This window comes from Pan troglodytes, chromosome 16 (genome assembly GCF_028858775.2).
Source record: "Pan troglodytes isolate AG18354 chromosome 16, NHGRI_mPanTro3-v2.0_pri, whole genome shotgun sequence".
Classification (NCBI taxonomy): domain Eukaryota; kingdom Metazoa; phylum Chordata; class Mammalia; order Primates; family Hominidae; genus Pan; species Pan troglodytes.
Window position 1 is genome coordinate 69,661,892 of NC_072414.2, and position 15,418 is coordinate 69,677,309.

The following is a 15,418-nucleotide window of genomic DNA, read 5'->3' on the forward strand; positions in this document are numbered from 1 at the left end:
TATGAGGGAGGCACTCTTCTTATCTCTATTTTATAGAAGGGGGAACTGAGCACAGGGAGGTTCAGTGACTTCTCCAAAGTCTCACAGCAATAAATGGCAAAGCCAGATTTGTAGCCAGGCAGTGTGGCCCCAGTGTCTCCATTCCTCTCAGCTTCTCAATACAGACACTGCTCCCCACTTTGGGCTCTTTTCTTTCTTCTTCTTCTTCTTCTTTTTTTTTTTTTTTGAGACAGGGTCTCACTCTGTCACCCAGGCTGGAGTGCAGTGGTGTGATCACAGCTCACTGCAACCTCCACCTCCTGGGCTCAATCAATCCTCCCATCCAAGCCTCACAAGTAGCTAGGACTACAGGTGTGCACCAGCACACCCAGCTGGGCCCTCTCACTAGTCCTGCAGGGAGTCAAGAGTCATCCTAGGTGTATGGCTATGTACACTGTGATCCGGAGTCCAAGACACGTGCAGGAATACACACACACACGCACTCATACACACACACGTCTATGCAGCATTAGTAACACAGACTCAGGCATACACAACATGAGTGAAGAGCCATCTACTACCAGTTCATCGCCTGAGTGTCTCTGTCTCCCAACTCTCCTCCTCCCAAGCCAAGATGGGCAGGGAGCGAATGGTGGAGACTCAGGTACTGTCCACCTCCACTACCAAGTCTGTCCTAGATGTCAGCATTTCAAACCTCAGTCCCCCCACGTGATAAGATCCCTTTGTAATGGTGGCAACCTCGAGGCTCAGAGAGGGTTGGACACTCCCCTCAGCTCACACAGCAAGTCAGGGCCCAGGGAGTTCCCAACAAATGCTTCCCCATGCCTTCCCAGGGTCACCTCCAGAATCTCGGATTCCAGCCATTTCCCTTATTCTCACTTGCATTTAGTAGGACGTAGATAAAAAGAGAAGAGAAAACAATAAGAGAAAGAAGGGAAACAGGAGAGAGGAGAGAGACCCAGGAGGAGAGGAGATGAGGAGGAGGGGAAGCCTGAGCCGCGGGGTGCTCAGCTCAGCACTCTGCTCCCCAGTGCCCCTTGCCCACAGCTGCCACCCAGAGGAGTGCAGCAAGGCGGGGGTTAACTCTCTGCCGTGGAGCAGAAAATGAGGTTCCAGTTATTAGTTGATTTATTGCTCTGTCCTCAATCTGCGCTCAGGTCCTGGAAGGAAATGTTCCACTCGAAAGCATTAAGCGTCTTCAAAGAGCAGAGGCATTAAAAATTGAAATCATAAAATAGACACGTAAATACAGTGGAGGTGAGGGGGGGGCAGCCCCCAGGCGGGCAGAGGTGGGGGTGGCAGGCCCAGGTGCCAGCCAGCCTGTGGGGCCGCCACATGCATGTAGGAGCCAGTGTGTCTACCAAGGCGAGGGGGGTGTTCCTGCCCAGAACTGGCACCCCAGCCCTGCTCACAGTGTCCAAAAGCCCTCCACTGGCACACCACATGTGAGAGGATCAGAACTGTCCTGCCTGTGAAAGCACGTTTCCCTCTTGGCAGAGGGTCAGAAGCTCAGCCCCGATAGTTGGGGAGGAATGGCAAGGAGAGGCAGACAGGCAGGGAGGGCTCAGCCTGCTTCTACCTTAGCTGGCACTAAGAAGGAAGACGGCCTCGGGAGCCTGGGCCAGGGCGGCCCCCACCAAGCCCAGGCCCGGGCTGTTCTGCACAGGAGGGAGCCTCAGCAGACAGGGTGCAGCGGAGGCCCTGCTCAGCACGGCTCAGACCCCACTGGATACCTACGGTCTGGCTCCACTATGGTGGGGAAAGGCCCAGCCCAGCCAGGCTGGACCTCAGAGGGGCCCAAGGGGGCCCGAGTGGAGAAGGAAGGCCCCTGCTCCATCATCAGCTCATCTGGGCAGTGGAGTCATGAAGCAGGTGATACAGCCTCTGCTCCCTCCGCACAGACAGAACTTTCCCAGGGCTGGAGGCCCAGGGAGCTGGGAGCAGGGCCGAGGCCTGCCCAGAAGCTGGTGCCCAAGAGGATGCTCATGAGCAGCTACAGAGACGGCGCCATCCCCCATGGGAGCAGGGCTCCCAGCCCAGGCCTGAGCTCACATCACTGACTCGCTACCACCCACCTAGGGAGCCACCTTCTTCCAGGGCCCACGGAGGGGTCTTGCCACGGCCCTCAGCTTCACACGCAGACCTACACAGGAAGACACGTATGTGTGAACATGCAGGGACAGAGCTGGAGAAGTGCAGCACCCCAGACACACGGGTTTAACAGCCACATGTATGAATGCACACGCTCATGCATACCCACGCCCATCCCATGTATACAGAGGAGCATGCCCACACATGGCTGTGCATGTGATATGCACACAGCGCCCACACGTATACACACACGTGTCAACATGCACACCTGGACGAGCTCACACACGTCCATGTGTGTATGTGTATACAGGACCACACACGTATGTATTGCGTGCCTACACATGTACAGACTCACACATCCACGCATATTTGCATGGCACATGTCCACACACACGTCCACAGGCAAGCCTCTAGACCCCAATATCGGACCCCAGAGATGCATGCTGGGAGCCAGCCTGCAGTCTTCTCATGGGAAAGAGGCAGGGGTCTAGGGACCCATTAGCATCACTTTCTCTGGCAGTACAGACCCCTTAGTCACAACTGCGTGGCCTTGGTCACCCTCATAACCCCCTGGGGTCAGGATGCCTGGGCTCTGTGCCTGCCCCAGCCCCTGGTTCCCAGCTGTGTGACCCTGGCCCGAGCCCCCGACCCTCTTGGTCCATGTACTCTGTGGGCTACCGGGGCCTCCCTGACTGCCACAGCATCTTCCTCAACCAGGTGGTAGGGCGAGAAGAAGCTCCTAACCTTATTTCCTCATTTCTAGCAGCAAGAAAGGCTGGGGCTGGGCTGGGGTGGAGGGAACTGGGGAAACCAACAAAGCCTCAGTCTGTGTCTGGGGCAGAGTGTGGACCTGCCTGAGCGGCACAGCAGCCAAAGTCCTCCATAAATGAGGAGCTTGTCCGGGCAGGGCGGAGGGTCCAGAGAGAACTGGGGCCTCCGGGAGGGGGCCAGTTGACTGGGCAGGCAGTCAACTCTCCCTCCCAGGGGCACCTCCTGGGACGTCCTCCTCACTGCCTCTTTGAGAGTGAGGCCAAGTTTGCCTGAGCCCCTCTGGGCAGTGACAGGACTGAGCGGCTCCCCAGGCCTGGGGTGGCTGGGCGGTGGAGTGAGGAACCCCACAAAGTCTCCTGCCAGCACCAGCACCAAGACACTTCTACTCGGGGCTTCTGGGACCCCATCTCCATTCGGTCCCTTTAGGAGAAGGGATGGTGGTCAACTGAGTGCCCCTCCTCCATGTAAGATCATCCCCCGCCTCCACCCTCACAGGCAGATCAGAGCCACACAGTGCCACGAAACCCAAACGCCTCCCAGGTCAGGCTGGCATGGAGATGAGGACGGGGAGGTCACGGGAGACACACGGGGGCAGCCACCACGCAGCACTCGGCTCCTGCCGGCATATGCTTGCTGGGCCTCTGACTTTTCAAGAGACTCCAGAAGCCAGATTTTGATAAGAAACCTCTCAATCTTCCAACAATCTGTGGGCTGAGGTTTTTGCCACACTCTGTGGCTAGAACACATACACACACACATGCTCTCATACATATGTGTACTCACATTCACGCACATATATACAATCTCATTCACATACTCACACATTCACACACTCACACATACACAAACTCACATTCACACACACATGCACACTCACACGCTTTCATACACACATATGTACTCACACACACGCAGACTGGCACTTATACACATGTGCACGCATACACACTCACACATACACACACACACACAACTATGAGATTCTGCCTCTGAGCCACCACTTGTGACCTCTAACTTAGGCAAAGAGAGGAACTGAGGCTGGGGACAGTGAAGCTATGCTCAAAGCTCTTGTTCCCTTCCACTCAGTCTCCCTGGCAGTGAAGCCCCTGCCTCACCACCCCTCCCGCTGACTTGCATCCACCTCTTCTAGCACACACACCACCACCCCCTTGGCTTCACCAAGGACCCCTGCTCCTACCACCAGCCCCACCCCACCCCTCCACTCCAGTACCGATCCTGGCCCTGGCACCTCAGTCCCCCACATGTAATTTTTCTTAATTGGGAGCTCGTTAATTATCTCCATGCTGTCCAGAGGAAATAAACAGCAATTAGAGGAGTAAGTGGTGTTTTTATTCTGCAGCGGACTCTGCCAAGCAGTGCCCCGGCCTGTCCCTGCCCCAGTGGCCAGTCCCGCCGCCCGCCAGGTCCACACGCCTGCCCCTCTGCCTGCATCCGCCCCCACGTGTGTGAGCGCAGTGCCTGCCACCAGGCCACCCGGCAGCAGGTCGCCTCTTGGAATCTGCATGAAGAACCATAAATTGTTGAGAAAGGGCCTCCTTCCCCATGCAACAGAAGGTTAGAGTGTTTAAAGAGAGCAGTGGAACTGTTTTTATTAATCAGAACTGCTGTAAAGAAAGCATTTTAATTAACATAATTATCCCGATTGAGAAAAGCAGTCCTTACCCCATAGATACTTTTCAGACTAAAGATGTAAGCTGTCACAATCAGTCATAATTAAGCCAAGCAAGCTATTTTTTTTTTTCTTGAGCTCCCTTCCCCTCTCGGGCACCCGCTCCTCCTTGGGTTAGATCTCAGAGTGGAGACCAGGCAGACGTGACAACGTCCGCGTGCTCCTGTGCTCACACCCCAGCTGCCTCTTCAGCTGCCTTCCAGACAGGGAAGGCCCCAGGCCTGGGGCCCAGCACCATGACTCCCTCCACAGCTGGCTCAGCAAAGCCTCCCCGCCTCCCTCATCCCTCCACCCACGGCTGAAGGACTGTCCCTCCCAGACACCTTCCGGGACTCTCCTGGGTCAGCAGGCCTGGAGAGGATACAGGGGAACAACAGAGAGCCAGAGGGCAGCCTGACCAATACCATGGTCTGAGCCACCGCCCCTCCTGCCTCAATGCTCACATTCACCCCTACCCACTCCCCAGTCCACTCCTGACTCAAAGCCAAGGTCGTTTCCTCCTGTGACAGCCAGAAATCTGTCCATACCACAAATCCAAGTGTCTAACCCTCCCGCCCCAGTCACCCCGCTTCATGGCCCTCGTTGAGACCCGGCCCTAGCCCCCTCCAGCCATACCTCCCCAAGCTCACTCCACTCTAGCCACACTGGCCTTTCAGAATCCCCTGGAGCCTCTGCCACGGGGCCTTGGTATGTGCTCTTCCCTTTGCCTGCTGCCCCTCTTCCCCCAGCCACTGCCTCCCACCCTCTCGGCTCACACATTCATCCTGCAGTGCTCAGCCCTGGTGTCACCTCCTCCCAAAGCCCTTCCCTGCCTCCCCGACCTGGTGGGTCTCCTCTTAAATACCCTGACAGCACCCCACATCTGCCCCTTGGTGGTAGATACACCGCAGCTTCACGACATTGTTGGCATTCTTTATTTGTCACCTCCATTCAACTACAGAAGCTCCATGAAGAACCCGGTTTGATTGACTGTGTTTTTTATTTGTTTACTATTGTATCCCCAGTGCCTACCACAGTGCTTGGCTCCTGGTCCAGGCCTGCCCTAGGTCTGGGAAAGTCTGTTTTGAGGTGGGATGAGAAGGCGCAGAGGAAGACAGGAGCACCTCCTGCAGAGCGTTGGCCTTGGGCTTGGGGACCAGGCTTGGGGCAGCTCTCAGGATGTATGACCTCACAACTTCATCCTCCCACCCTGGGCCTCAGCTTCTCCATCTGAAATGGGCAGCCTGGAGCAGGTAACTTCCCCTGCCCCCTTATTATGCCCCTATCCACCCCAACCTCTAACATGACCCCCCAAAGCATGACCTCCCTCCTCCCGCTGCAGAGCCAGAAATGCTGACAAATCCACTTGCTCATCAAGTACCTGCTCACCTTCCGAGGCTGCCTGGTGGGGGGTGAGGCTGGGTGCTTGATGCTCCCACCCCTCTCTGCACCTGCAGGGTGACATGTGTGTAGGTGACACCACGGACATATTTCACCCCGACATGCTGCAGTTTCCTCCCTGAAAAGGTGCTTATTTTTTAGTACATCTGAAATAGGAGCCTGCAAAATGTGTTGTCAGCGCTTTTTAAATGGCTTGTTAATGCCCCGGTAAAGCTCAGCACACCGGCCAGGGAAGACAGCTCACTCGCAGCCCGTCTCTGAGTACATAACCTGGCTGAGCCTCTGGGCTGGACTCTGGGTTTATCAGGAGGCCCAGGAACTAGACTGTCCCCCAACAAAAATATGCCAGGAGCTCCTTGCCCTAGGGCCACAGGGTGTGGCAACCCTCTGGAGATGGCAGGAGGCAAGCTGGGGCCCTGCCTGGCAGAGGAAAGAGGAATGAGCACTGGCTTTAGAGTCAAGTGGCCCAGGTTCAAATCCCCACTTGGCCACTCACAAGCTATGTGAACTCAGGCCAGTGACTAATCCTCTCTGGGCCTCAAGTTTCCTCATCTATAAAATGGCGATGCTAACTCCTACCTCAAGGCAATTTTTAAGAGTGATGCAGGAAGTGGATACTGTGCCAGGTAACATTTAATTTTTAAGGTGTGGTAATGGTATCACGGTTCTGTCTTTTAAAGGGTCCTCATCTTTTAGAGATATGCACTGAAATATTTATGGAAAAAATTATACAACATCAAAATAACCTGGTGGTGGTGGAGAGTGCGTGGGTGTAGAGGAAAGAGGGCCGGTCATAAGTTGGTGCTGGTTGACAGAGCATGGAATTTGAGAACCATCACACGGGCACCCGATGGATGCTCAGTAACCCAGGGGTGCACTCTCCAGCCCCTCACGCAGTAACCCGGGGAGGGCAGCAGCAGGGCTGTGGAAAGCACCAGCAAGGCGCTCCGGGGCTGGGCCTTCACAGCGCCCCTGGAGGCTCCTGCAGTTCACAGAGTGGAGACAGACAGGTCAGGGGCCCTCAGGACCAGCACACTTGCAGGCTCCGCCCCAGCTGTGTGACCCAGGGCCCATCACTTTCCCTCTCTGAGCTCTAGTTTTCTGTCTGTCGTTAAAATGGGGATGGTAACAACATCCCATCCTCACCTTCCATCCCACCCCGCCCCCACCCCCAGGCAGGCACTGAGGGGAGTAAGTGTGAGGACCAAGACAGCCACAGAGCAGTGAGCGCGGCCTGAGGCAGGGGTTTCATCAACCTTAGAGCCCCCTGCCTTCCTCTGCGAATCTAAATGCAACCGTGTCATCTATTGAATGCTGCTGTAAGCAGGCGGGCCTCCCGCTGAGCACCATGATGCAGACCTGCTAAGAGTCATCCTGCCCTCAAGAAGCTCCTAGAGGAAGAGTCATTTCTGTGGCCAGGATGAAGGCGGTGGATAATTAAAATAATAACAATGACGACAACCGAGGCTGACGTCTCTGCGTGCTTCTGACGTGCCCGGCACGTGTCCCAGGCTTTACCTGCGCCTCTCCATCAACCCTTAGCACCACCTACGAGGCAACTGGTATCACTGTCCCCTTTTAGTTGGGGAAACTGAGGCTCAGGGAGATGAAAACAAGTGAGTGCACAGCCAAGTCCTGGACCCGGGCCCCACCCTAGTCCAGGCTCAGCAGGGCAGGGAGGGACTGCCCCCCAGGCCTGGGCATCCTGGAGGGATGAGCAGCACAAAGTGCCACACCCAAGCAGGCCCTCCCCAGGACTCAGTTTCTTCACCTGTGACATGGGGATGGAACCACCCCAGCCCCAGCTGGGGGGCATCAGGGGAAAGTGGCACAGGTGGGGGAGGGGACAACAGTTCCAAACGGAGCCGAGGCGGCTGTGAGGTAAGTCGGGGCGCGGGGGCGGGAGGCGAGAGAAAGAGACAGATCTCTCAGGCTCAGCTCAGGCGTTGTGATATTTTTCCCCAGGTTATATTTTTAGATGGACTACTTTCTCTCCCCTCCCCCTGCCTCAGTAGGAGGAGGAACACAGAAATAGCCGGGCGTGCGTGTCTGAGCTGGGCTATATATAGTGGGCACAAACCCAGTCACCCGGGGCTTCTCCCACTCCTTGCACCCGGAGCAGGAGCGGGGAGTGGGGAGGGGGGCCCCTTCCTCTTATCCAATGGCCCCAGGGTCTGCTCAGCTCTGCCCGCTTCCTCCAGGTACCCCCATCCCAGCACACACCTGTGCGCACACATGCACACATACAGATGCACACGTGACTGAAGCCTGTCTGCACCGACTCAGCATCAGGGGCTTTTGAGGGGTCCAGAGCAACCTTAGGGGTGTGAATTGGGCAGGGAGGGTGGCGTGAGCCAGGCCAGGAGATGATTTTGGCTATGACTCTCTCAGCCTCAGTTTGCTGATCTGCAAACGCGGGGACTTATCAGGTCTGTGGGCCCTTTACCGCTTCAGAAGACGCAACTAATGTCGAACACATTCCCCCAGCTGCGCCCGTCTGTGTCCCCGTTGTTGAGATGAGGAAACTGTGCTGGCACTGGCCAAGGTCACCAGCAAGCCTGCAGTGGCAGAGGCACTTTCTAGTTTCAACCTCGCCTCTCAGGGCTCAGTTTCCTCATCTGTGAAGTGGAGATAATAAGGTCAGCACCCACTTCATGGGCTATGGTGAGGAATGGATGAGGGGGAGGCACATAAAGTGCCTAATGTGGGCTTCCATAACTAGGGAGAGGGCCACGAGCACCCAGGGCAGTAAGCACCCCCGAGTCTCCCTACTACCTCCCTTGGCCACAGCCCACCACTGGGCCAGGCTCTAGCCTCATGTTCAGGGGCTGAACCATGCCCTCCCCCACAGTCTACCTTGGCAGGCCTTCAAGAAAAAGCCCACAGCCAAATCACCCACACCCAGCCCAGGGCAAGTATCAGCAACTGCTTCCCAGACGGTGTGTGGACCCGGCCACCGCCCCACCCCAGGAGAGCCTGAGATGAAGGCCTGGCCTCCTCCCAGGACTCCCAGTGCTGGTCACACTAGCCGTGCTGAAGGATCAGAGCAGAAGGACCTCACGCCCATACCCACCCTTTCCTGATGGTGGGGCTCCCTTCTGGGTGTCCAAGCTGGTTTGGGTGTGCCCAGTCCAGAGGCAGGTCTACACAGGCTCTGCCGACTTTCTGCCCCAGGACCTGAGAAGCACAGAAAGCCCTGAAAGGGGAATTCAGCCATGGGGGTTGGGGGTTTCAGTTTTCCCATCGGTACTTATTCTCCACAGAGGAATTTAAATCCATCATCTTGGCTGGGCGAGGTGGCTCATGCCTATAATCCCAACACTTTGGGAGGCCAAGGCGGGAGGATCACTCAAGCCCAGGAGTTTGAGAACAGCCTGGGAAACATATCGAGACCCTGTCTCTACCAAAAAGAAAATAAAATTCTCTAGGCACAGTGGCATTGCACCCAACTACTGTAGCAACCACTGGGGAGGCTGAGGTAGGGGGATCACTCGAACCCTGGTGGTCGAGGCTGCAGTGAGCTATGATCACACCACTGCACTCTAGCCTGGGCAACAGAGCAAGACCCTGTCTCCAAATAAATAAATAAATAATCAATGATCTTGTTTAACCCTCACAACTTCCCTGAGAAAGGTACAATGGTTATTTTGCAGATGGAGAAACAGAGGCACAGGGTGGGGAAAAGGCCTGCCTGGATCACACAGAAAGCGACAGGCAGCTCCTGTGAGAGGTAGAGCCTGCATCTGCCAGACCTGGGAAAGCCAGGATGTGAGCCTGGAAGGTGGACTCCTGTGTTGAACAACTGGCTTGGAAAATTCCTGAATATGTGTCCATGGGCTTGAAAGAGGGCTGGTCTGAGATGGCTCCAGCATAGCACGCCCAGGGAGCGTACATAGAGCGGCCGCCCCACCACTACTCCTGTATCCATCCCCTGGCCATTGAGTGTTTGAGCCCAAGTGCAAAACTTCATTTTCCTGGCTGCAGAGTTCCATTTGGTTGGTAGGTTTCAGCTCAGAGCTTCCGCCAGCTGAGCACCCACGGTGAGAACTGCCTCTCACTGGCAAATGTGGGACTCAGCACCTTCATCTGAGTCATCGGAAGATTAGGGCAGGAGGAGGCCACAGCCCTAAGCTGCCCCACTGAGACCTTTTTCTCCCCCAGACCAGTGTCCAGTGTTGACCCTTTGGGCTGTTGACTCTACACAAGTCCTCCTGAGTGAACTGAGCACCTGTGTCTCCGCCCCTGTGTCTGATGGAGTTCCTGACCCTACCCAGAGGTCCCCAAAGCACCAGAGATGGGTGAGGAAGAAGCCTGCATCCCTGCAGTGGGCTGCCTACCCCACAGGCACCCCATCCTGCCCGACCTGGCCTGGGTACAGCAAGACCCAAAGACCCAGAGGAGGAAAGACTCAGGGCCAGAGCAATAGGCATCATCAGGAAGAAGGAGCACAAGTCCTGTCCTCATTAGGGCACCCAGATATCAAGACCCTGCACAAGAAAGAATGAGCTTGCAGTTGCTATGGCCTCTGCTCAGTTTCCGGATTTCCACAGGCAAAACAAATGAAGCTGGACTCTTACCTTACACCATATACAAAAATTAACTCCAAATGGGTGAAAGACCTAAACACAAAACCTGAAACTATACCACTCCTAAAATAAAACATAGGGGAGAAGCTTCATGACATTGGATTTGGCAATGATTTCTTGGACATGACACCAAAAACACAGGCAACAAAAGCAAAAATAGACAAACGGGACTACATCAAACTTAAAACCTTCTGCTTAACAAAGGAAGCAATCAACAGAGTGAAAAAGCAACCTACGGAGCGGGAGGAAATGTTGGCAACCCATGTATCTGAAAGGGGTTAATATCTAGAATACATAAAGAACTTCTACAACTCAACAACAAAAATAATCCAATCAAAAATTGGCAAAGGACTTGAATAGACATTTCTCAAAAGAAAATATACAAATGGCCAAAAAGCAGATGGAAAGATGCTCAGCATCACTAATCATCAGGGAAATGCAAAGCAAAACCACAATGAGGTCTCACCTCACCTCAGATAGCGACGGTCACTACGGAAAGAAAAATAAGTATTGGCAAGGACATGGAGAAATCAGAACTTTTGTGTATTGCTAGTAGGAATGTAAAATGGGGCAACCACTAAATTAATTGTAAAAATTAAAAATAGAATTACCATTCGATCCAGCAATCCCACTTTTGGGTGTGTGTATGTGTGTGCATATATATACATATCATAATTGAAAACAGGATCTCAAAGAGGTATGTGCACGCTCATGTTCATTGTAGCATTATTCACAATAGCCAAGAGATGGAAACAACCCAACTGTCTATCAACAGATGAACAGATAAACAAAATGTGGTGTATACAGATGATGGACTATTTTTCAGCCTTAAAAAAGGAAGGAAACACTGTCACATGCCACAGTATGGATGAACACGGAGGACATTATGCTATGTGAAATAAGCCAGTTACAAAAAGACACATATATATGGTTTCCTAGTATGAGGTACCTAAGGTGCTCAAACTCTTAGAAAGTAGCAGGAAGGTTGCCAGGGGCTGTGGGGACAGCCAAAGGAGCGGTTGTTGTCCAGTGGGTACAGAATTTTGGTCATGCAAGATGAAAAGGAATCTGGTGTACAGTAAGGGGCATACAGTTCGCACTGCCTTACTGTGCACTTATACATGGCTAAGATGATACATTTTATATGGTTTTTTTTACCATAATTTAAAAAAAGAAAGAAAAGGAAAAAATGAGCTTCATCCCCATCCTATAGATGAGGAAACTAGCACTCAGAGAGGTGAAGTAATTTCCCCAAGGTCACACAGCTGGCAGGTGGCAATGCGGATTCAAAGCCCTTTTGCCTGGCTCCCGGGGACGCTGCACATTCCTTTGAGAAAATGTCCAGGGCTGTCACATGGGCACTCTACAACAGCTTTTGGAGGAGGCAAGTCTTAACCATGCATCTTAAAACAGGATAAATGGCTTTGCAGCACACTAAAGGGCCGTCCCTGGGAGAAGAGGAGGAGTCCCCTCTTACCAGGCCTCTTCTGAGAGCCCCAGGTCAGGGCTGTGTCTCCTCCCCCAGTCCAGGCCTCTTCCCTGACTGCCTGCCTGGCAGAGATGGCCCCTGGCTGCCCTCAGCCTCCTGGCCCGGCCAGGTCTGGCGGTGATCGATCCTGCCCAGGTGCAGGCATTTTAGGCAGCTGCCTCTCCCACTGCCTGGCAGTGTGATTAATGCTCACCCTGCGAAGAGCCCACTCATCACGGACATGCCACATGCCCACCAGCTCGAGGCAGGTGGGCTGCACCAGCGTCTGCTGAGTCCCAACCCCCAGAGCTCACCCTGTTCCGGCCAGGCCAGAGACCAAAGCCTCGTTCATCTCGGCTGCTGAGGGCTGGGGGCTGGGAGTGGGTGCCACACACAGGGGCCACACCTGGAAGGGGGTTTCCTGTGGCCCTCACAGCCTCACTCCTACCCTCTCCTCCCAGCCTCCAGGGAGGGGTCTGAGGGCAGCTCCAGCTCCAGCTTGGGGATGGGATGGAGCTAATGGGAACCCCGCCTCATCCACTCCCTCCTAGCTGTGTGACCTCAGGCAGGCCTCCTTGTCTCTGGGCCCGTTTCCATGTCTGCAATGTGGGCATCACACTTCTCCCTCACTAGCCCTTGGGAGGAGCCATGAAGACAAATGCTTGGAATGTAGTCCAGACTGCCGAGGTTCAAATCCCCACTCTGCCACTTTAGGACTGTGTACTTTTGGGCAAGTTTCTCATCCTCTGTCTGCACTTCAGTTCTCTGTAGAAACAGCTCATGGACTGTAGCGAGGATTAAATAAATAACTATTTGTAAATTGCTTAGCACAGCGCCTGGCACATAGCGGGCACTGAGGAAACAGGAGCTGTTATTACTCTGGGTCTGCTATTGCTGTCCTATTTCACAAAGCTGTTTTGAGGTCTGGACTTGGCCAAGTATTTGCAAGGTATTCTGCAAAGTGGAAAACCCACTCTCTGCGATGACTGAATGTCCATTCTCTTTAACCCTCCTTCCCTGCAAGGCTTATGGCACCCACACCCACCCAAGCGCCCAGTTGGCACTAGGAGGGCCCAGCCGGCACTGGGAGGGAAGCTGGGAAGACTCCACTCTGCCTCTGGGCAGCTCAGTGCCAGTGGGGAGATGATGGAGGCACATCCAGGTCAGAGAGCACTTGCAGAGTTGGGCTAAGGAAGGGGGTGCAAAGAAGCCCCAAGGGCTGAGCTAGGCTCAGGATTAGAGATCAGAGGCCAGGTGCAGGGAGGCGCAGCTGATTATCAGCCAATGAGGAGACACTGAGGGTCCTTGAGGAGGAGGGCAGAGCAAGCAGAGCTGGTCTCAGGCCCAGGACTGCAGATGTGCAGACCCAGCTTAACCCTTGCTCCTCCCTGTGCAGACCCAGCTAGACAGAAGAATCCAGAGCTGGGAGGGCTGGGAGCTGGTGGAGGGAGAGCAGGGCAAGCATCAGGGGCTGTGGCCCAGTGGTCCTTGTCCTGGGCCCCAGATCACTCTGTGCAGGAAGAGGATCTCCCTGCCTGGAGTTGGCCAGCCCTCTGACCCAGGTCAGAGATCTGACCTCCACTCTCCACACTCTGAGCTGCCGTGGGCTGCAGAGATGTTTGAATAGATATGGCTCCCGCTCCTCCAGGAAACCTACTCCTTCTCAAGGACTATATGCTGTTTTGCTCCTGTGGACAGCACAGTTCTCATAACTGATAGTTCCCTTTTCATTCTGACTACCAGGAATCATAGAACCAACTATTCAGCCCAAGATTGGACCCTCTGTATCCGTGTTCTAATGCTCCCCAAGCTTTTCCTTGCTATTGCATCCTATTTTCCCCTGCCTTGAATTGTCTACCTTGGTATCACAATTATGCTTAGCTCTCACAAATACTTATTGGAATAAGGTAGGTATAAATATAAAAATAGTTAATGTGCAAAATGGCAAATCCCCTCCGTCCCCCACATTTACCTGCTCCCCAGGGAATGAAAAACTCAGGACTGGAGGTCCGGGGTTGGGAGTGTTGTGGGGGGAGTAGGGGGAAGGCTGAAGCAGGCCCCAGCCCTGTCCCTCTTGGCTCTGGCATCTAGTTGCACATAGGAGGAAGGCTCTGCTTTCAACCTAGAATGTTCTATAGCCCTGCTAATAACAATGACAACTTTGACTAGAATTTACTGAGTGCCTACCACATGCCAAGTGTCATTCCTAGTGCAGTACCTGACTATGCCATTTATCCCCTAACAGCCCTGTGAGGTGGATTCTGCTATCATTTTCCTGTTACCCAATGGGAAAACTGAGGCCCAGAGAGCTTAAGTAACATGTCTAAGACCACACAGCTGGTAAGTACGGGAGCTGGGACTCATGCTATGCTGTCTGATGCCACAAACCAGGTTCTCAGTAGCTACCCATCTTGCCTCAGGGGCTCGGGCAGTGCACATGACTTTCTGAGACTGAGATGGTCCAGCGCCTGCCCCGTACCCGTCTGTGCCGGGCTGCCCCTGCCTCTCTGTCCCTCTATATCCAGACTGGTCCAGACTCTCTTTCCCTCTAGCTGCACAGGCAGGCATCAGGCCTGGGCCACAGCATCAACCTGGGGGAGACACAGGCAGAGGGCATCAGTAGACGCTCTGGAGCAGCAAGGCAGGGGGAAAAAAGCCAGACTTTGGCATCAGAGTGGCATGGGGCCCTCTTGAGCCTCAGTCTCCACATCTGTAACATGGGAACAGGAAGGACCTGCAGGCAGGTTAGACTGAGGGGAAGTGTGGCCCATGCCTCCCTCAGGCCTGGCCACAGAAAGGCTGGTAAATGACAGCTGGGGCAGGGTCCTGGCTCTTCAGCACCTTGAGGTGCTGTCCTGGGACTGCCCACTGAGAAAAACCACAGCTGGGTCCCCCAGGACCTCTGGCCACCATTAGGGTCAGAATCCTGCCCCACAACTGCCTAGCTGTGTGGCCTTGGGCAAGTCACTCTGCCCCTGTGGCCTTGGATAACGGGAGAATGATGTTTACTCATGCTTGGCATTCAATGTCTTAGCTGAGAATTATTTTTATTATTCCGGGTACCTTCCAGCCCCCCAGACACCCCTCCATCCTGGCAGGCAGGCTGGGGTGGGGGCAAAGTCATGGGAGGCACATGTGCGGGAGAACAGGCTGGGCCCAGACACCAGGCTCCAATGTAGAAGCCGCCCCCAGGTGCCAATACTGTAGGAGGTGGCAGAGAGCCGCCCCACTGCCCTAGTTTCCCAGAGAGCTTCCTTGCTGAAGTGGGGAGAGACTCGGCACACAAATGCACATGCACACACATGCACATCCAGACCCACGCGTGTCCCCTGCCCAGGACAGCCAGAGCCTGGCACTAGAGCCTGCCCCACTCCTGGTGCCCTCAGCCCCTTCAGGGCACAGGACATGGGGAAGGGGATTCAATCCCAGCTC

At 54.5% G+C, this 15,418-nt stretch overlaps 1 protein-coding gene across 9 annotated transcripts in view; it reads right to left on the bottom strand.

Annotated features, from left to right (window-relative positions):
* LINGO1 (leucine rich repeat and Ig domain containing 1) overlaps window positions 1-15,418 on the bottom strand; it is a 207,618-nt gene that overhangs the window by 103,586 nt on the left and 88,614 nt on the right. The gene's annotated exons all lie outside the window — the stretch shown is intronic.